This window comes from Danio rerio, chromosome 7, assembly GCF_052040795.2.
Source record: "Danio rerio strain M-AB ecotype USA chromosome 7, GRCz13ab, whole genome shotgun sequence".
Lineage (NCBI taxonomy): Eukaryota > Metazoa > Chordata > Actinopteri > Cypriniformes > Danionidae > Danio > Danio rerio.
Genome location: NC_141027.1, coordinates 7421002 through 7445000, shown reverse-complemented (window position 1 = coordinate 7445000; position 23999 = coordinate 7421002). Strand labels below are relative to the sequence as shown.

Genomic DNA, 23999 nt, shown 5'->3' with positions numbered 1-23999 from the left:
AATAATAATTATATTATAAGCAATAAATGAAGTAAAATATTTATAGTAATTACTGTTATTTTTTATTACAAATATAATATAATAAATAGTTGATGAATATATTTTAAAGATGATAAATTAAATGAGTTATGAAGATTTAAGTTTCTGTGCCTGACGATTTGCTGGTCAATCTACGTTCCTACTCTTACTTATGGTCAAGAGCTTTGGGTCATAAATGGAAGGACAAGATCTCGGATACAAGCGGCCGAGATACAAGAGTGGCAGGGCGTGGCAGGCCGGATACAAGAGTGGCAGGGCGCACTCTTATGGATAAGGTGAGGAGTTCTGATACCCAGGAGGAGCTCTGAGTAGAGCTGCTGTTCCTCCACATTGAGAGAAGTCAGCTGAGGTGGCTCGGGCATCTGTTTTGGATTCCTCCTAAACGCCTACCAAGGGGGCTCTGGGAAGACGCAGGACATGCTGGAGGGACTATGTCTCTCGGCTGGCCTGGGAATGCCTCGGGATCCCCCTGGAGGAGCTGAAGGAAGTGTCTGGGGAGGGGGAAGTCTGGGGTTCTCTCCTAAGATGGCTGTCCCTGCGACCCGGCCCCGGCAGGATAAGCGAATGAAAATGACATGAATAATTGAAGGTTTAAATTACAATTATACAAATAAAATAAACTTGTTAAATAATAATAAAATTATTAGTAGGCCGCTATTATTCATATTATTATCATTATTATATAATTTTATGTATTAATTATTATGGTTTACTGTTTTCCAATATTATTGTTATATTTATTTTTAATAATTTAATTTGCATAATTAATTTTATTTGTTAGTTTTATTCATGAGCACGCACTGTGTGTCCTCTAAATCATGCTGTGTTACTTAACGAAGAGGATGTTTTAGGTTATAAACCAATTTTGCAGACAGATATTGAGAATGTTGTTGTTGTTTTGAGACACAAGAGTCTCTCTGTGAGGATCAGGCCGTCTGCATCAGATCAGAGAACACGGTAAATCCAGCAAATTCAATTCATTTACTCCAATTTGACTGTTTTTATGTCCAGATCCAAAAACCAAGACAAAAAAATCAGCAGAGCTGCATTCACTGTTTATGAGGCATTCCTGCAGAGATTACTATCACACAAGCCGTTCCCTTAACCCTATGTTTATTTCAATAATCCAATGAAGAAGTTTATTAATGAGAGATGAAGAAACTAATGAAGAAATATGACAATGGGGCATTTAAAGGTAAAGGGATCGTTCAACCAAAAATTACAGATATGTAAAAATCTGCTGTTTTCGTTACAATAAGCTTTGCTTTTTGACTATTTGGCGCCATCTTGTGTCTGAATAATGTGCAGGTTAGTGTATACTCCATCAGCTGTTTTAGTTTCTGTCAGCTTTGTGTTTTTGACTGTTTGTCTTCATCTTGTGTCTGAATAATGCGCAGGTTAGTGTATAATCCATCAGCTGTTTTAGTTTCTGTCAGCTTTGTGTTTTTGACTGTTTGTCTTCATCTTGTGTCTGAATAATGTGCAGGTTAGTGTATACTCCATCAGCTGTTTTAGTTTCTGTCAGCTTTGTGTTTTTGACTGTTTGTCTCCATCTTGTGTCTGAATAATGCTCAGGTTAGTGTATACTCCATCAGCTGTTTTAGTTTCTGTCAGCTTTGTGTTTTTGACTGTTTGTCTTCATCTTGTGTCTGAATAATGTGCAGGTTAGTGTATACTCCATCAGCTGTTTTAGTTTCTGTCAGCTTTGTGTTTTTGACTGTTTGTCTTCATCTTGTGTCTGAATAATGCTCAGGTTAGTGTATACTCCATCAGCTGTTTAGTTTCTGTCAGCTTTGTGTTTTCGTCTGTCTTCATCTTGTGTCTGAATAATGTGCAGGTTAGTGTATACTCCATCAGCTGTTTAGTTTCTGACAGCTTTGTGTTTTCGTCTGTCTTCATCTTGTGTCTGAATAATGCTCAGGTTAGTGTATACTCCATCAGCTGTTTAGTTTCTGTCAGCTTTGTGTTTTCGTCTGTCTTCATCTTGTGTCTGAATAATGTGCAGGTTAGTGTATACTCCATCAGCTGTTTTAGTTTCTGACAGCTTTGTGTTTTCGTCTGTCTTCATCTTGTGTCTGAATAATGTGCAGGTTAGTGTATACTCCATCAGCTGTTTTAGTTTCTGACAGCTTTGTGTTTTCGTCTGTCTTCATCTTGTGTCTGATTAATGTGCAGGTTAGTGTATACTCTATCAGCTGTTTAGTTTCCGTCAGCTTTGTGTTTTGGTCTGTTTGTCTTCATCTTGTGTCTGAATAATGCGCAGGTTAGTGTATACTCCATCAGCTGTTTTAGTTTCTGACAGCTTTGTGTTTTCGTCTGTCTTCATCTTGTGTCTGAATAATGTGCAGGTTAGTGTATACTCCATCAGCTGTTTAGTTTCTGTCAGCTTTGTGTTTTGGTCTGTTTGTCTTCATCTTGTGTCTGAATAATGTGCAGGTAAGTGTATACTCCATCAGCTGTTTTAGTTTCTGTCAGCTTTGTGTTTTTGACTGTTTGTCTTCATCTTGTGTCTGAATAATGCACAGGTTAGTGTATACTCCATCAGCTGTTTAGTTTCTGTCAGCTTTGTGTTTTTGACTGTTTGTCTTCATCTTGTGTCTGAATAATGTGCAGGTTAGTGTATACTCCATCAGCTGTTTTAGTTTCTGACAGCTTTGTGTTTTCGTCTGTCTTCATCTAGTTTCTGAATAATGCACAGGTTAGTGTATACTCCATCAGCTGTTTAGTTTCCGTCAGCTTTGTGTTTTTGACTGTTTGTCTTCATCTTGTGTCTGAATAATGTGCAGGTTAGTGTATACTCCATCAGCTGTTTAGTTTCTGTCAGCTTTGTGTTTTCGTCTGTCTTCATCTAGTTTCTGAATAATGCACAGGTTAGTGTATACTCCATCAGCTGTTTAGTTTCCGTCAGCTTTGTGTTTTTGACTGTTTGTCTTCATCTTGTGTCTGAATAATGTGCAGGTTAGTGTATACTCCATCAGCTGTTTAGTTTCCGTCAGCTTTGTGTTTTTGACTGTTTGTCTTCATCTTGTGTCTGAATAATGTGCAGGTTAGTGTATACTCCATCAGCTGTTTTAGTTTCTGACAGCTTTGTGTTTTCGTCTGTCTTCATCTTGTGTCTGAATAATGCACAGGTTAGTGTATACTCCATCAGCTGTTTAGTTTCTGTCAGCTTTGTGTTTTTGACTGTTTGTCTTCATCTTGTGTCTGAATAATGTGCAGGTTAGTGTATACTCCATCAGCTGTTTTAGTTTCTGACAGCTTTGTGTTTTTGACTGTTTGTCTTCATCTTGTGTCTGAATAATGTGCAGGTTAGTGTATACTCCATCAGCTGTTTAGTTTCTGTCAGCTTTGTGTTTTTGACTGTTTGTCTTCATCTTGTGTCTGAATAATGTGCAGGTTAGTGTATACTCCATCAGCTGTTTTAGTTTCTGACAGCTTTGTGTTTTCGTCTGTCTTCATCTTGTGTCTGAATAATGCACAGGTTAGTGTATACTCCATCAGCTGTTTAGTTTCCGTCAGCTTTGTGTTTTCGTCTGTTTGTCTTCATCTTGTGTCTGAATAATGCACAGGTTAGTGTATACTCCATCAGCTGTTTAGTTTCTGTCAGCTTTGTGTTTTCGTCTGTTTGTCTTCATCTTGTGTCTGAATAATGCGCAGGTTAGTGTATACTCCATCAGCTGTTTTAGTTTCTGTCAGCTTTGTGTTTTTGTCTGTTTGTCTTCATCTTGTGTCTGAATAATGCGCAGGTTAGTGTATACTCCATCAGCTGTTTTCGTTTTTCTCAGATTTATTATTTATTACTATTATTATTTAACTCAGAAGAATTATTTAACTATAACGCCTCAGAACACCGCTGTGTATCTTATATTTATGTTTTGTGGCAAGTAGCTGTGTAATAAGCAGGATAAAGTGCATCCAGGATGGTTGTTTTCAGTAGTTTATCAAAAATCAGCGTTGTAAAACTTTTAGCGCTGATTTCAGATTTTGTTCTCATGAGTCTCTTTTCCTTCTGCTGTTTGTTTAAGTCTACAGTCTCTGATCTGTAAATGCGCGTGTTATAAAACTGCTGTGCTTCACACACACTCTACTCTCTATTACACCACTTTCAGCATCTCTGTCTCTGTTGTCATGGAATCGTCGTCTAGGTGACTGTTGCTTAGAGATGAATCAGCGTTTTCAGATCCACATCAAATGATGGAATGAGCACATTTGCACTCATTTTGCTCCACTGACAACAAAACAACACTCATAAAACACCTCTGCTTTTCTGATATTGCGTCCGTATCTTGGTCACAGATCAAAGTATCAACAATCAAAACAATAGTGTAATAAAAAAAAAAAACATCGAAGTTAAAAATAATGAGTATCACATTTTTATTTTTCTGAGATTTAAAGCAAACACACACACACTAAAGTATAATTTAAAGTAACAATAGTTTAGTTTATATATATTTTAAACTATGAATATGTTTTGACCCTATACAATAAACTATCAGGTTTGACCAATTTGTCAATTTAAAAATCAATTGAAATTTAGTACGATTGACAACTTTTTTTTATACATTTTAAGTACAAGTCAGAATATGTACTTAACAGCAACTTAATTAGGTACACCTGTCCAACTGCTCATTGCTGCAAACTGCTAATCAGCCAATCACATGGCAGCAGCCTAATGCATTTAGGCATGTAGACATGGTCAAGAAGATCTGCTGCAGTTCAAACAGAGCATCAGAATGGGGAAGAAAGGGGATTTAAGTGACTTTGATCGTGGCATGGTTGTTGGTGCCAGACGGGCTGATCTGACCATTTCAGAAACTGCTGATCTACTGGGATCATGCACAACTATCTCTAGGGTTTACAGAGAATGGTCAGAAAAAGAGCAAATACCCAGTGAGTGGCAGTTCTGTGGGCACAAATGCCTTGTTGATGCCAGAGGTCAGAGGAGAATGGCCAGACTGGTTCCAGCTGATAGAAAGGCAACAGTAACTAATAGTAAATAATTCTGACTTCAACTGTATGTATATATATATATATATATATATATATATATATATGTATATATATATATATATATATATATATATATATATATATATATATATATATATATATATATATATATATATATATATATATATATATATATATTATATATATATACACATCATCTGTCTGCAGCTGAATTTCTTCTCAGTGCAGGAAGAAATGCAAAAGAGGAACTCGGTCATATTTACTGCTGACATGAACACTTTTACTCTTCAATAGGAAGCAGTCAGAGTCAGCAGACAGATCATTGCACATGATAAGTGTTGCACAACCCAAACAAAGATGCACAGTCTTCTTAAAAAAAAAACTCTGACCCTCTACTCTTATGCCAATTTTGACACAAAAAAAAACATACACACAACCACATGACTTTTTGAGTTGAAAAAGTCAGGAGTGAAGAAGATGACAAACTAAACTACTGTAAATAAAGTACTGCAAATATTTGAGATTTTTGAATCAGCTGATGGGATAAGGTGGCGTTTCTCTGTCTTGCATCCAAAATTTTTTATCACATATGTATATTTCTTAGACCACATTTATGTGCAATGTATATACTGTAAATTTTCTAAATTTTCTTTTTTTCTTAAACTCTACTATTTTTTATATATATATTTTATATTAATGTTAAGCACCTTGGGTCTGAGAGTAACGCAATTTCGATTCTCTGTATGTCTTGTACATGTGGCTGAATTGACAATAAAGCTGACTTTGACTTTGACTTTTGACTAATATCACTGTAAGCTTTATTTGTAGATTGAACAGTTCACAAACTGACTTCATGTCAGGGTAACGGCTTTCAGATATATGCGAGAACAATATTAAAGGTGCTGTATGTTCGTTTCTGCCTCTTCTAAAGCATTAAAATACCATCATATGTTAGCAGATATTTAGGAAACATGCTCCAAACATACTTGTTGATCTGATAAACAATGCTAAAGTCAGTTATTCAACTTTTTAACATGTGTGTTCAGTTTTGAAAAGTCTTTGATTTGGTCTGTTTACCCGCCCACTGCCAGTTTAACCAATTATATTTCAGCACTCTGGGTTGCCATGAGGAAAACCACACTGCATTTCATTCTTGTGAATCAGCTGACAGGATAAATGTGCTGTTTCTACATCTTGCCTCAACTAATATTAGTGTTGGCTTCATTTGTAGGTCAAAGAGTTCACAAAATGATTTCATGTCAGAACAACTCCAAAAACGTTAAAATAAAATTGTTCACCCCCCAAAAGAATTGTCATTATCCCTTTAATAAAGCACAACACTCTTACCTGACACTAGGGCTGTCAAAATTAATTGTTTCTTCGGTGCAACGCGATACAGATGCTGACAATTCGGCATCGGTTCAGTAATAATTATAACCGGTTATTACTGTATGTACTGACGTTATTTATCTCATGTGCGCTCTGTCGCGAGGGAGGTGAGTGCAGGTATTTACAACACTCCAGGCGCCAAATACTTAAAAAAAACAGAAACTGTGCACAGTTTCACTGCGTGTGTGTGTTTTCTGGAAAGTCTTTCACTGACCCTTACAGAAGAAGCCCCTATTTCACTGCGATTGAGGGAATGAAAGTGAACTCCAGTTCTCTCTCTCTCTCTCTCTGTGGTCCAGTTCACCTGCTGGCGTGACTTTTCCTCCCCTCTCGAGAGGGGTCTGGCTGCAGACCTGGTGCAGTGCTATCTGGGCTGCATCCAATGCTTTTTAATGGGCTCACCTAACCCCACCACTAACCCTACCCGTCACAGTGACGTCTCTCACTCTATTGAGTGCATTGTGTCTGACATTGCATTGCTGAGTGATGCAGTCTCAGCTTGCATCATAAAGGCTGCATCCAGATACTATTGCCCCTCTCAGTTGCTTGTGTGACTTTTCCTCTCCTGTCTTTTCCTCTCGCGTATTACAACATACATCTGGATATAGGTCTGCATTACCAGATTTCATGCGGCGCAGGAATAAATTTCCAAATAAAGCGCGGAAGCGGTCGGTAACTGTGGTGTAATTATAACAGGAGTGGGCGGTCTCACAATATCGCTCCCGAGCGAGCAAGCGCGCGTGTGTGTGTTTGTGTGTGTGTTTTTGTTTGGTGCTGTCTATGTTTGTATATGTGTGTGAATGAGAGACAGTGTGGTGCTGTGTGTGTGTGTGTGTGTTTAGACAGCTTGTTATAGCCTCCCCCCCAAAATATAACACTATGTATGAAAAGCATCGTCAATGCACAGACATATCGAATTGAACCCAATCGATGGCATGATAATCGTAACCGAACCGTGAGACCAGTATAGGTTCACAGCTCTACCTGACACTGTACATCTGACTGACCCTGCTCTGCCTGTTCCTCAATCATTTCTTTCTCCTTTGCCTGTGATTGATATTTAAGCACTCATTCTGAAAGCCAAATTGCCTTAAATATGTGAACTTTTTGTACTTGGCGTTTAGCTGCACTGAAAAATGATCTTGTGTCCTTTTTCTCTGTCATTTTACCCAATACATGAAACTCCAATGCATGTTTATTTATACCGTAGCACATTTTATACACCAAGGTAATTCAAAGTGCTTCACATAAAGAATGCAAAACTATCATAAAAATAATCACAACAGTAAAAACAAGGAATTAAAAAAGGTCAACATTTTAATTTTAAATTATTTGAGTCATTTAAGAACAAAATAGAAACTGATTATACAAAAAAATACAGTGGGGTTAGTTTGGACGTAGCACAGTGCAAATACACAGCTAAACAATATGCTAATTGTGGCCGTTAATGTTAAGTTAACACTATGCCAAGTCGTTACAAATGAAACAATGCATGGGAAACGGCTTTAGTGTTACGTTGCAGTGCACTTTGCAACAAAGGTAACTAGATAAGTCATTTTAACCGCTAATACAGCAGATTCGTGGACAAATACATCGGTAATCAGCATTTTTGCCGCATCTAATTTATGAACGAGTCTGTATTAACTACACTGAAGAGAATCGCTTTATTTAAGGTGAATAAATCCCCCTACTTACTTACTGAAATTCAGCATTAACTGTGTGTGTGTGTTGTAGGGTTGGGCATCTAAGCTATAATGCCGATCCGAGACGCATCTCGATACAAAGAATACGATCCGATATATTAGTAATACATTTGTGACATATTGCGATGCAACACGATACGATTCACACCCATATCACGATACGATGCGATATTTCAACACTAACTAATTAGATCAAGTTTATGAGATGATGTGAAAGAGGATGCTGTGCCATTGAATGAGTTTGATTATTTATTAACCAAGCAAAACCAAGACTTTTTTTACAAACTGACTTTTCTCTCAGAGCCAGAGTGTCAGTTTACAGTAGAGGGCCATTTTAGAACATATAGCACATATTATTTAAGTATTTTCAAGATAAACAGAATGTATAAGTGCAATATATATTAAAATATATATATATATATTTGCACTCTTTCAACATAAAGGTTGAGCATTGCACAACAAGAATTGTGATTTAACTTTTCAACTATGAAAACAAGGCTTACAAAGATATTTTGCCACTGAATATTCAAAACTTAAGGTCGTGAACTAGCAGTGTTATGCTGCTTTAAAACATCACTGTAACTGTAAACAACAGGCTAATAAAAATATAACAAACCAGCAATCTTTTTGCTGTGAGGTGGTCAAACTACCCACTGTGCCACCGTGACACCCATTATTTTTATCATTATTATTATTATTATTATTATAATTAAATAAAAATTAACAGGAGGAGGTGTTTAAAACCTTCGTTCTCCGTGACACTGGTCTGAATATCTTTGCAGATGAACAATGCAATAGCATTCGTTATTGGCGTAGAGCGCACAAAACTGTTGCGCATGGAGAAAACTTGCAATGCTTTTCTCACCACTTTTGGAGCTGGTAGCTACAGTTGAAGCAGTGCGAAAGCCGGGGATGCAGGAACACTGGAAGATGCTTTCACAACAACACCGTGGCGCCGCTTCAAGTGAGATTTCAGATTACTCGTACTGCCCGCGTATTTTACAGATGCGCGGCACATTTTGCAAATTGCATCTGTCCTGTCATGTCGTCCATCCTTAAATCCATAATGCTGCCATACTTTAGATTTAAAACTCAGTGGGGAATAAAATGTTTGTTTTGCTTCTCGCGCTTTCTGAGGGCGCTAGACTAGCTTCATCCGCACACCTGATACACTGAGTTGTAGTGTAAGTGTACACATCCGCAAATCCGTTGCTAAGGCTTACTTTATGTAGGTCGATTAAATTATGCGCCAAAAACAGGTTGACAACACTTGTTAATAAATAAAACATACATTCTATATTAAAAATATAAGCTGTATCTCGGAAAAATCGATGTATCTCGCAAAAACCGATGCATCTCGATTTGCTTCCAAAATTTCATTCATCCTCTGCTGCTCAACCGATGCACTCGCATCGTGCACGCGCATGACCGCGTATCGATACATATCGGTTAACCTTCCCATCCCTAGTGTGTTGAGTAGGTGAGATGAACTGGGAAAGCATGCAGTGGACTAAACCACTCAGAGGAAGGGGAGGGAGAACTCAACCGTTTCTAAATGCATTTTAAATGATAAATGTAGTTTTCTTTCTACTTAGACAATATTTTTTTGGGTATATATACATTTATTTTTCATAATTTTTTTTGGAAGGGGTGGGAAACCCCTTTAAATGGAAGGGGACAAGCCCCCCCTCGGGATTTACGCCTGTGGTTGTACCCATGTAAATGTCTCTTTCAACAACGTTAGAAACAGACATTTTGCTTTAGCCTCATAATTTGTTGTTGTTGTCATGTTGCCATTAATTTGCTGTACTGGTTTTTACCAGGTTATGGAAAAAAATAAGGTGCTCAAAACAGGTAAAGTCTAGATCGGATATGCGGCTGGCTGGAAGTGCAATATGCACATTAATAAAGCAACATTTTTTTTTTGACACTGTATAACAATATTTAATATTTTTACAGTACTGTGAGGGTTGGGGTGGGGGTAGGCGTTAAAAAATATATTTTATTGGGTTATTTTCTAGATAACATAACTAATGCTTGGTACAACTACAGTTTTTACATTACTGTGACGGTTGGGTTTAGGGTTGGGGTGGGGGTAGACGTTAATAAAATACAACAAATGAGAAATTTAATAAATAATAGAAATAATTTGCGTTAACTTTCGGCCACATACGTAACCGCTAGGGATGTAACGGTATTGTAAATACCGTCATACCGCAATATAATTTTTTTTCGATATTACCGTAGTCGCATGACTCGGTAAAACTATAGGTCTTCTGAGAAAATTTGCTCAGGCGAATGAAGTGAACGAGCGGAAACTACAATTCCCGTCAGCCCATGCGTGGCCATCATCCCTTGCGGTCTGTTGTCACTACAGATCCAGTAATGCGGAAATGGAGTGTGCTGCTAGTAGCGGGGATGAAAAAGAGCTGGAGATGATCGAAACCTAAAGCGGGTGTTGTCGCCACGCGCGTACTGAATAGCGGTTTTGTCGCGCACGTTCTGATCGGCTGTGTTGTCGCGCGCGTACTGTAAAGCAGAGAGGGGGGTTGAGCGCGCATACTCAAGAGCGGTGTTGTCGCGCGCCTACTGAAGGGCAGGACGGAGCGTTGAGCCCTATGTGTGCACGTGCCTGCAAGTTGGGGAATACGACTAATAACAGTCATGGGGACTGCAGAAACACAGCACACTATTCAGATTGATGCAGACGTTGACTTGTACCGCAAAGAGACCCTCTATCTCACTCATGGCTTGTCTTCTCAAGTGGGGGAAAGACAATGCACAACGTTACCCCACTGCTGTCAACCTGGGCCAAGTCATATCTCTGTCCCAGAAACCTCCGTCCCAAATGAGAGGGTTTATTTCTGTTGCAGGGGACATTGTAAATGCCCAGAGATACCAGCTTTTACCAGATTATATTTATATGATAATTTTCCTTTAAACCCATCTCTATCTAAGTGAGTGAGTGATTAAATGTTGAATGTGATGAGTTTTCAACAATACTAAATTGAAACTTTATTTTTTTACATGGTTTAATATTGTTTTGTTATTAAAATTGAAGTTCCTGTTTCAAAGCTTACAGATAGATGACTAATTTGTATGTCATTGACACTTTTGGCACTTTTTTGGAGTATTTTCATTAGTTTTGTTTTTCCTGTAAATGATTCAATAAATACCGTACCGTGACATTCATACCGAGGTATTACTGTACCGTGAAATTCTGATACCGTTACATCCCTAGTAAACGCTCTAGCAACAACCCTCAAAACATCCAATCAGATAAGAGGAAATGAAAAGCAATATAGTGTTTACGACTTCACAGAGAAAGTAGCATTCAAAGACTTAAAAGCACAAATTGTTTCTCGATTCTAAGACTGTATTTGCAGTTTTGCACGCAATTGACAAATAGTAGCTACAGCTAGCAAGTTGAAACTTAGAGACCCGATTGGGCCAGTAACGATTCTGTCTACTGTCCCGAGCATCTCTCACACTGGCCATGGGCCAACGGGCAGTCCTTATTGTTGATCCCTAACATGAGAGGGTTTTTAATTTGCAAGCAATATGATTATTACCAAATAAACATTAGCTGACCAGTTTACAATGCAAGGCTAAAGTCCTTTTAGGTAAGTGATTTCACTACATGCCTCTGTCATTACATGAAACAAAATAATAGGTTTTTCCTTTATGCTAAAAATCATTAACATTAAGAAAAGATGATGCTTCCTGAAGATATTATGCACACTTCCGACTGTTAATATATCAAAACTCAATTTCTGATTAGTAATGTGCATTGCTAAGAACTTCTTATGTACAACTTTAAAGGTGGTTTTCTCAGTTTTTGATTGGTTTGACTCCAGATAGTTTCATCGTGTACTATTATTACAAACCATGCGATGGAAAGCTTATTTATTTGGCTTTCAAATGATGTAACAAATCTCCAAGTGAAACTCATGAGTGTATTTGTGGCCCAGAGTCACGTTTTTTATGTGCGGACTGAACAGCGTCCTCTCATGTGTGCGAGTCTATAGTGAAGCAGCCGGGCCTCAAAAACAGCAGTGACGAGCATGTTAATGATCACAGCTCCCACGAACAACACAACAAGCTCCACTTCTGCACAAATTACAGCTTTACAACCTGAATGTGCGTGCGTACATGCGTACGTGTGTGTGTGAGATTTAGGTGTGATAAAACAATATGGAAAAATCTCAAATAAACTTCCTCATCAACATAACGAAGATGAAAAAGTAGCTTTGACTAAAAACCTACATCTCAGTTCAGTATTCTGAAATGACAACTAGGCTTGCAAAATTTCGGGAATTTTCAAGGCCTGAAACTTTCCATGGGAATTAAAGGAATGAATGGAAATTAACAGGAAATTTAGGAAGATTAACAGGTTTATTTGGGAATTAACAAGAATATATATATATATATATATATATATATATATATATATATATATATATATATATATATATATATATATATATATATATATATATATGGGAATTACCAAGAAATTTATTGGAATTCATGTGTATTTGGGAATTAACATAAATATATGGGAATTAAGGGGATATTTATGGGAATTAATGAGTATAAACATGAACATATGGGAATTAAGGGCACATTTATGGGAATTAATGGGTATATTTTGGAATTAACATGAATATATGGGAATTAAAGGGATATTTTACGGGAACTAATGAGCATGTTTGGGAATTTACATAAATATATATGAGAATTAAGGGAATTTTTATTTGGAATTAATGAGTATATTTGGAAATTACCGTGAATATATGGGAATTAAGGGAAAATTTTTTGGAATTAATGACTATATTTGGAAATTAACATAAATATATGCGAATTAAGGGGACATTTTTTGGAATTAATGAGCATATTTGGAAATTAACATGAATATATGGGAATAAAGGGGAAGTTTATGGGAATTAATGTGTGTATTTGTAATAAACAGGAAATGTATGGACATTTATGATATATTTGGGAATTAACATGAATATATATGGAATATAGGTCACACTTTACAATAAGGTTCATTAGTTAATGTTAAGTAATGCATTTACTAACATGAACAAACAATGAACAATACATTTACTACAGGATTTATTCATGTTAGTAAACGTTAGTTAATGAAAATACAGTAGTTCATGTTAGTTCATGTTAACTCATGGTGCATTAACTAATGTCAACAAGCATGGACTTGAATGTTAATAATTCATTAGTAAATGTTCAATTATGATTAATAAATGCTGTACATGTGTTGTTCATGATTAGTTCATGTTAGTAAATGCATTAACTAATGAACCTTATTGTAAAGTGTTACTGGAATATATATGGAAAAAATATAGGAATTAACTGTGAATTTGGTAAACCAAAGGTTAGCCTAAGACAGGGTATTTAATTGTAATTGAAAAAAATAACTTAGTGCATAAGTTTGGATATATCAATACTGTTCAGCCTCATTTAGGTGTGGTAAAATGCGTTAAACACAAATATCAATGTAGAAAAAGCTCAAATAATAAAACGATGTAGAAGAAACCGGTTTAACCAAAACGCTACATCTCACTACAGGACTGAATTAAAAACGGAACTGAAAGCAGTTCAAATTAGACATAGACAAATAATCGCTGTAGTTAAAGCTCAAATAAGCCAACATTATCATCATAAAAAAGATTTTAAAAGTAGCTTTGACTAAAAAAATCCACATTTTACTTGTGATTAGATCACAGATTAAATAAACAACACACAAAAAAAATCAATTTCTGTACAAACTACAGCTTTAGAAACAGAATATGTGTGTATGCGTGTCTCAAAACTGTTCAGCCAACTTTTTGAGTGATAAAACAGCGTCAAACACAACTATCAATTTACAAAAAGCTTAAAAAAAATAAAAAATAAAACATCATTAATGTAAAAGAAACAGGTTTAACCAAAAATCTGCATTTTACTACTGGACTCTGAATAAAAAAATAGCACCGAAATCAGTTCAAACAGTCATTAAAATAGACATTCAAATAGAAAAAGCTCAAAATAAACAAACATCATCAACATTAAATTGAAAAAAACTAAAAATAAACAACATCACCACAATTATAATGTACAAAACACAAATTTAACCAGAAATCTGCATCTCAATACTGGACTCTGATTAAAAAGTGGCGCTGAAATCACAGTTCAAGCTTTCACTAAAAATCCACATCTCACAACTGAATTCTGAATAAAAATAGCACTGAAACCTGTACAATAGTCACTAAAAATAGATATTAAAATAGTAAAAACCTCAAAATAAACAAACACCATCAACAAAACGAAGACAAAACTGAAGCTTTACCTAAAAATATACATGTCCCTTCACAAAAAACAGCACTGAAATCAGTTCATAGTCACTAAAAATAGACGTTACAAAGGAAAAAGCTGAAATAAACAAACAATCGCCATCATGAAGATAAAACAGAAGCTTTAACTAAAAATCTACATCTCACTTCACAAAATTAACACTGAAATCAGTTTAAACAGTCATTAAAATAGACCTTAAAATAGAAAAAGATCAAAATAAACAAACATTATCGCCGCCAGAATGTACAAGAAACAGGTTTAACCAGAAATCTGCATCTCAATACTGGATAAAAATAGCCCTGAAATAAGTTCAAGCAGTCACTAAAATAGACAATAAAATGAAAAAATCTCAAATAAACAAACATCATGAATATAAAACGAAAGCTTAACTAAAAATCTACATCTTACTTCACTGAAATTGCACTGAAATCAGTTTATACAGTCATTAAAATATACTTTAAAATAGAAAAAGATTAAAATAAAAAAACAAACATCATGACCATCATTAATGCACAAGAAACAGGTCTGACCAAAAATCTGCATCTTACTAATTGACCCTGACTTAAAAGTAGCACCGAAATCAGTTCATACAGGCATTAAAATGGACATTAAAATATAAAAATGTCCAAAAATCAAATATAATAACCATAATAATAATATCTCAAATAAACAAATATTATCAGCATAACGAAGATAAAACTGACGCTTTAAATACAAATCTACATATCACATCACTAAAAATAGCCATAAAATAAGTTCATACAGGCATTAAAATAGACATTAAAATATAAAAACGTCCAAAAATCAATGATAATAACCATCATAAAGATAAAACAGAGGCCTTAACTAAAAATCTACATCTCTCTTCCCAATAAGGCCCTTAAATCAGATCAAACAGTGATTAAAATGAACATTAAAATATAAAAAGCTCAAATAAACAACATAATCACCATCATGATGTAAAAGAAATGGGTTTAACCAAAAATCTGCATCTCAATACTGGACTCTGAATTAAAAATAGCCCTGAAATAAGTTCAAGCAGTCACTAAAATAGACATTAAAATGACAAAAATCTCAAATAAACAAACATCATCATCATGGATATAAAATATAAGCTTAACTAAAAATCTACATCTCTCTTTCACCTCACAAAAAACAGCCCTGAAATCAGTTCATAGAGTCAATAAAAATAGACATTAGAATAGAAAAAGATCCAAACAAACAAACATCATGACCATCATTAATGCACAAGAAACAGGTTTGACCAAAAATCTGCATCTTACTAATTGACCCTGACTTAAAATTAGTTCAAACAGGCATTAAAATGGACATTAAAACATAAAAAGCTCAAATAAACAACATAATCACCATCATGATGTAAAAGAAATCGATTTAACAAAAAACTCTGCATCTCACTACTGGACTCTGAATTAAAAATATGGAAAAATCTCCAAATAAACAACATCATCGCCATCCTTAATATAAAACAAACAGATTTAACCAAAAATACGCATCTCACTACTGAATTCTGAATATAAAATAGCATTAAAATAGATTCATACAGTCATTACAATAGAAATATCTTAAATAAACAAATATTATCAGCATAACGAAGATAAAACTGACGCTTTAAATACAAATCTACATCTCACATCACGAAAAATAGCCCTGAAATCAGTTCATAGAGTCAATAAAAATAGACATTAGAATAGAAAAAGACCAAAATAAATAAACATCATCACCATCATTAATGTACAAGAAACAGGTTCAACCAAAGATCTGCATCTTACTAATGGACCCTGACTTAAAAGTAGCACCGAAATCAGTTCAAACAGTCATTAAAATGGACATTAAAATATAAAAATGTCCAAAAATCAAATATAATAAACATCATAAAGATAAAATGAAAGCTTAACTAAAAAAATCTACATCTCTCTTCACAATAAGGCCCTGAAATCAGTTCAAACAGTCATTAAAATGGACATTAAAATATAAAAATGTCCAAAAATCAAATATAATAAACATCATAAAGATAAAATGAAAGCTTAACTAAAAAAATCTACATCTCTCTTCACAATAAGGCCCTGAAATCAGTTCAAACAGTCATTAAAATGGACATTAAAATATAAAAATGTCCAAAAATCAAATATAATAACCATCATAAAGATAAAATGAAAGCTTAACTAAAAAATCTACATCTCTCTTCACAATAAGGCCCTGAAATCAGTTCAAACAGTCATTAAAATGGACATTAAAATAGAAAAAGATCAAAACAAACAAACATCATGACCATCATTAATGCACAAGAAACAGGTTTGACCAAAAATCTGCATCTTACTAATGGACCCTGACTTAAAATCAGTTCAAACAGGCATTAAAATGGACATTAAAACATAAAAAGCTCAAATAAACAACATAATCACCATCATGATGTAAAAGAAATGGGTTTAACCAAAACTCTGCATCTCAATACTGGACTCTGAATTAAAAATATGGAAAAATCTCCAAATAAACAACATCATCGCCATCCTTAATATAAAACAAACAGGTTTAACCAAAAATACGCATCTCACTACTGAATTCTGAATATAAAATAGCATTGAAATAGATTCATACAGTCATTACAATAGAAATATCTTAAATAAACAAATATTATCAGCATAACGAAGATAAAACTGACGCTTTAAATACAAATCTACATCTCACATCACGAAAAATAGCCCTGAAATAAGTTCATACAGTCATTAAAATAGACATTAAAATATAAAAAGCTCAAATAAACAACATAATCACCATCATGATGTAAAAGAAATGGGTTAAACCAAAAATCTGCATCTCAATACTGGACTCTGAATTAAAAATAGCCCTGAAATAAGTTCAAGCAGTCACTAAAATAGACATTAAAATGACAAAAATCTCAAATAAACAAACAAACATCATGAATATAAAACGAAAGCTTAACTAAAAAATCTACATCTCTCACCTCACAAAAAATAGCCCTGAAATCCGTTCATACAGTCATTAAAATAGACATTAGAATAGAAAAAGACCAAAATAAATAAACATCATCGCCATCATTAATGCACAAGAAACAGGTCTGACCAAAAATCTGCATCTTACTAATGGACCCTGACTTAAAAGTAGCACCGACATCAGTTCAAACAGGCATTTAAATGGACATTAAAATATAAAAATGTCCAAAAATCAAATATAATAACCATCATAAAGATAAAATAAAAGCTTATCTGAAAAATCTACATCTCTCTTCACAATAAGGCCCTGAAATCAGATAAGATAAAACTGAAGCTTTAAATACAAATCTAAATCTTACTTCAGGAAAAATAGCCCTGAAATCAGTTCATACAGTCATTAAAATAGACATTAAATGATAAAAAAGCTCAAATAAACAACAAAATCACTATCACCATGATGTAAAAGAAATCGGTTTAACCAAAAATCTGCATCTCAATACTGGACTCTGAATTAGAAATATCCCTGCAATCAGTTTATAGTCACTAAAAATAGACATAAAAATGGAAAAAGCTCAAATAAACGAACAGCATCACCACCACCATCATCATTATGAAGAAAAAACAGAAGCTTTCACTAAAAATGTACACTTTACTTCACAATAAAGCACTGAAATCAGTTTATACAGTCATTAAAATGGAAAGAGCCTAAATAAACAAACAGCATCACCCTATCACCATCATCATGAGGATGAAAGAGAAGCTTTGACTAAAAATACATCTCACATTTTGAAATTCTGCGTAAACAAATATGACTTTAAGCAGATAACACACTCTTTAAAACAGAGTCACAGGACTGTATGTGGCTGTAGAGCAACATGTTTAAGTGTTTATCATAAGCCCGAGTCAGACAGCAGCTGACAGGTGCTCGCTGGGTTAAATGTGATTCTGTTCCTCGCACACAGATGTTTTTGATCTCACCTCTGCGATGCCTCGAAACGAGCTCTGAAACCGCGGATCATCCCAGCAGCACAAACCCAACACGAGGACGCATTTTATCCTCCGTTTGTGCCTGTGTTTTTCTGCTCCGCTAACGCTTATTTTGGCCCATTCCTGTGTCAGTGACGTGCACTTCCGGTGTCGCTCCGCCAGCAGCAGGAATTCAGATCCGATTCATTCGACTTGTTTAATTAAACGTATCGTTAAATCAACCGGAGAACGACGGTGTAAATAACAGTTTCTGAATTAAACATGTGATAATTACACATAAATAAAAATAACATGTCTAAAATGTGTGTTATATCACAGTACAATAACGAACGGGTATTTAATAATTAAAAACAACAAGACTTTTGTCAGGTAGTGACGTGTGTGTGTATATATATATATATATATATATATATATATATATATATATATATATATATATATATATATATATATATATATATATATATATATATTTATTTTTATTGTTTTTTAAATAACACTACATTGTGACATCTTGTATAAAATATATAGTGTAATATAAAATATAAATGTATAAGTGCAAAGTAAAAATTATACTAGAAAAAATAAAACTAAATAAAATAACAAGCAATTATAAAAAAATAATAATAAATCATGTATTATAAAATAAAATTAAAAAGAAATCAAATAAAGGAATAAATTGTGCAAATATCAATAATAACAAATGTATACAATTTATATAACACTTGTGATATTGTCCTATCAAAATATTGTCATATTATTATTATATTTAAACATTGATATTAAGAGTTTCATATAAAAAAATGTAAAAATATTAATTGAATAAAATCAATTAAGATTTTTACAAAATACAAGTTTAAAAATAAATCAATAACAGTTATTAATAATGCATTGAAATAGTGATAAAAAATTAAAGTAAAATAATTATAATACATATTAATTAAAAACAGTATAAAAATAAATGTATAATTAATTTTTATAATATTTTTAATTATAATAGTGTTCTAATGTAAATATACATTATATTTATTCTTAATTAAAATAATGCTAAATTAAAGTAGGGCGAGGCAGTGGCGCATAAGGGAGTGCTGTCGCCTCACAGCAAGTAGGTCGCTGGGGCGCTGGTTCGAACCTCGCCTCAGTCGGCGTTTCTGTGTGGAGTTTGCATGTTCTCCCTGCCTTTGCGTGGGTTTCCTCCGGGAAATATTTAAAAAAGAAAAAAAATCAAAAGGGGGCTAATAATTCTGACTTCAACTGTATGTCCAGCATATGTTTTATAAGGCAGATGCCCTTTCAGCTGCAATCCATCACTGGGAAACACTCATACACACTCAATCACACACATACGTACACTACAGACAATTTAGCTTACCCAATTCCCCTATAGCAAATGTGTTTGGACTTGTGGCCAACACGGGGAGAACATGCAAACTCCACACAGAAATAGCAACTGACCCAGGCAGGACTCGAACCAGCGACCTTCTTGCTGTGAGGCCACAGTGCTATATCAATATTAAAAATAACAATATTGTATTATTGTAATGTTTAGATGTTACAATAGCACAACATTATAAAAATATTTTTGCTCCATTAAAATGTATAAAATAACTTTTAATTTATTATATGCCTTTATACAACTATTGCAAAATAAAACTTGTTTTAATTTAATTTATTTATTTTAATAATTTTAATAATTTATTTTGCTTTTAATTAATAATTATTGTATTTTTTATTAGTTTCATTTATATTATTTTAGATTTTTATTTACATTGATTTATTTGATTATCATTTATTTACTTTAATTTATTCATTCAATTTCTTGTCGGCTTAGTCCCTATTAATCCGGGGTTGCCACAGCGGAATGAACCGCCAACTTATCCAGCAAGTTTTTACGCAGTGGATACATTTCCAGCCGCAACCCATCTCTGGGAAACATCCACACAAACATTCACACACATACTCATACATTACGGACAATTTAGCCTACCCAATTCAATACATTTCGATAAAACTTGTGATATTGTAATATCAAAATATAACAAAACTGCTGTATTTTAACGTTGATATTAATAGTTTTGTATAAAATATTAATTGGATAATAAAGTTAATTAACATTTTTAATTATAAAAATAAACAAAATACATTAAAATAATGATGATAAAGCAAATAAATGATAACAAAATAAATCAACATCAATGAAAATAAAAAGTATAACACACAAAATTATAAATAAATAATTTAATTTAATAATTAAAATACTATAATATTATATTGCAATAGATATATCATGGCATACTATAAATGAAAAGGAATTTATACATTTTAATGTGGCGAAAATATTTTTTATAATGTTGAGATATTGTAAAATCAAAATATTACATTAATATAATACTGTTATATAATATTGAATAGTTAATATGAATTATTTAATAGTTATTTTATATTTAACATGTATAGTTTCATATAAAAAGTTAAAATATTTTTAATTGCATAATAAAATTAAAAATTGTAATAAATAAAAAAGCTGAAAAATAAAACAACAAGTATTATTCAATTAATGCCATATTAAAGTAAATGATAATACAATAAATCAATATCAATGAAAATCAAAATATCACTGTTGTGACATCATATCAACATATTACAATAATACAACACTGTCATATTTATACTTTGCATTTCATATAAACATGCAAAAATGTGATTAACAGCAGAATAAAATTAATGAAATTTCGTTAAGAATAAAAATGATTTAAGATAATACTGTACAATAATAACAGTTATTAATGCGCTAAAATTTGCTAAATTAAAGCAAAAGATAATAAAAATAAAGACCAAAACATTTTAATAATATGAAAACTTATTCAAATAAAACTATAGTGAGATTTATAATACTTTATTCTTATATTGCAATAGATATATTAGTATTATTGTATAAAAGAAGAGTGCTTAATAATAACATTAATAATGATTATAATAAATTCTAAAATGATGCAATAAAACACAAAGTGCAGTTTCAGCTCATTTCATGTATATACTTATAGACTTAAGTTTGTGTTTTGAGTTTTCATTTGTTCCATGTGTCTCTCATCACACAATAATCCTGAATACATCCATATTTCACCATCTAAATACATTTACTAGAGACTTAAACAGTGTGGCAGCAGAAGCATGATGTCTTTACCACACCGATGATGTGCAATGAACAGCAGCCCAGCATTTCTAACCCAAATCAGATGAGAATTATAAGGAAAAAAACTTAAAAAAAAAAAATCAGTCATGTAGTATTTACTGCACTGGTTGCAAACTATTTATATGGACTGAATTTAAACCAACAAGGTAAGTTGAACATTACTACATTTCATTTATTTAAATTTGACCGATATAAATAGTTTGCACCGTTACCCTAAAAATAAACTCTGGGTTACACTCAGTTCCTTCATGTTGTCCCAACACAGGCCAGCACAATGGCTCAGTGGTTAGCACTAAGGCCTCACAGCAAGAAGTTCACTGGTTCGAGTCCCGGTTGAGTCAGATGGCATTTCTGTGTGGAGTTTGCATGTTCTCCCTGTGTTAGCGTGGGTTTCCTCCAGGTGCTCCGGTTTCCCCCTACAGTCCAAACACATGAGCAAGGGGCGGACTGGCCATCTGGCAAACCGGGCACTTTCCCGGTGGGCCGACGTACTTTTTGGGCCGGGCTGATCATCGTCTTATGATCTGATCGGCCCATAAAAGGCTTAGCAGCCTATAGTTTTTTTCTGCCTTATTGATTGACGCTCCTGTGATCTGTGACTCTGAAAGTAGATGCTTTTTTTCCCGGACAGACAGACCGGGCCGGCCCATGTGACACTCTGCAGCCCATTGGCTCTTTTCTGTATTGACATTGGGCTGGCCCAATCACAAACTCCTATTTTGGGCTCCGTGTGAGCGTGCGTCGTCTGTGTGTATTTGTCAAAATAGTCAAGAGTCAGAGAGAAGAAACGCAAGGGAGGCGCAGATAAATCGCGGGAAATACACCGGCGTTTCATTTAGTGGTTCTGAAAAGTTCCTTGTTCATTCTAGCACACGGCTAAAAGCGCAAATCACGTGACCACACACTCTCTGCCAAGAGCTGCTCGCTGCAGAGCCATTTGAGGAGAGCTGAGCTCCAGAGAGGGGGAGCATGAGCTGTCGCTCCTCCTCCTGTAAGCTGTTTTAATGCGTACACCAACCCCACCCCTAACCCTACCCCCAGTGACATCACTCGTAAAAGAAGTGCAAAAAAGGTGGAGCTCAAGCTTAAGCTCCCCCTCGCTGGAGCTCAGCTCTCCTCAAACTGCTCTGCAGCGAGCACCACTTGGGTAGATCAGCGGGTGAGCATAAACCCCAGGTGAGAGTATAGTGCATATCAGATCCAGCAGATGAACTGTCTGACCTCACTATAGTTGTTAAACGTAATATTCATCTTGTTGTCTCTATCTAACAACTCTTATGTCTTTTGAATCACTTGTTCTCAGTTAACTGTTTTGGCTGAGTGCAAAGATAAGCTAATATATTAATTTATGTAACCACATACACTGATTCTGCACATTGACTGACTGCTTACCTTTATCGTTTAAATTTAATGTACGTTATACTGTTATAATGGCCATTATTGATTATTAAAACTGATATTTTGCAAAAGAGACAGTTATATTTAAGCCCTGTTTTGTTATAAATATGCAGAGTGAAGATGATGCTCATATAAATATGTTTTGTGTCTGTTAATCATAATATCAAAATGAAAAAAATTTGACTTATATTGTGTTTTCATTGTTTAGATAGTGAAACAGCAAGCAGGATGAGGTGAAAGAGGTTATAAAGTACACTGTTCTCTTTGAAGATTTACCCATGCATTAGCAGGCAGTTTGTTGTGTTTATTATTGAATATAGGCTGATGAATAGTGTATTGAATAAGCGAAATTGGCTGTAGTGTATGAGTGTGTGTGAATGAGTGTGTATGGGTGATTTCCAATATTGGGTTGTGGCTGGAAAGGCATCTGCTGCATAAAACATGCTGGAATAGTTGGCAGTTCATTCCACTGCGGCAACCCCTGATAAATAAGGGACTTATGCGAAGAAAAATAAATGAATGAATAGTGTATTTTTTAGAACTCAACAAATATCTTTATGGACAGTATACAGAAATTAAATTGAGATTAAAGTTTGTATTTATTTAATTATTTCATATATATGGCTTTTGTGTTTTATAGAATATGAGTTGATAAAAAAATTGGACGTGCATAGATAGATAGCATTTTGATTGAATTTAGTGGGCCGCTCTGGCCCAAAATGCCAGGGCCGATTTTTTGCCCCAGTCCAGCCCTGACATGAGCTATAGGGGAATGGAATAAACTAAATTGACCGTAGTGTATAAGTGTGTGTGTGTGTGTGTGTGTAAATGTGTGTATGGGTGTTTCCCAGTACTGGGTTGCAGCTGGAAGGGCATCTGGTGAGTAAAACATATGCTAAATTGGTTGGTGGTACATTCTGCTGTGGTGACCTCTGAAATAGAGACGATTTGTGTTGGGACAACATTAAAAAACAGAACAAAGAACATAAAACA

The 23999-nt window shown here is 34.3% G+C and overlaps 2 protein-coding genes across 6 annotated transcripts in view; both read right to left on the bottom strand.

Moving 5' to 3' along the window:
• clcn3 (Cl-/H+ antiporter 3) overlaps positions 1 to 18561 on the bottom strand; it is a 113064-nt gene extending 94503 nt beyond the window's left edge. For all 5 annotated transcript variants that reach the window (XR_015495165.1, XM_087260257.1, XM_087260252.1 and 2 more), the window contains exon 1: positions 18407 to 18561. The gene's annotated coding sequence lies outside the window, so the exon portion shown is untranslated. The remainder of the gene's footprint in view (positions 1 to 18406) is intronic.
• The window catches only part of actn3b (actinin alpha 3b), a 701279-nt gene that overhangs the window by 203162 nt on the left and 474118 nt on the right, over positions 1 to 23999 (bottom strand). The gene's annotated exons all lie outside the window — the stretch shown is intronic.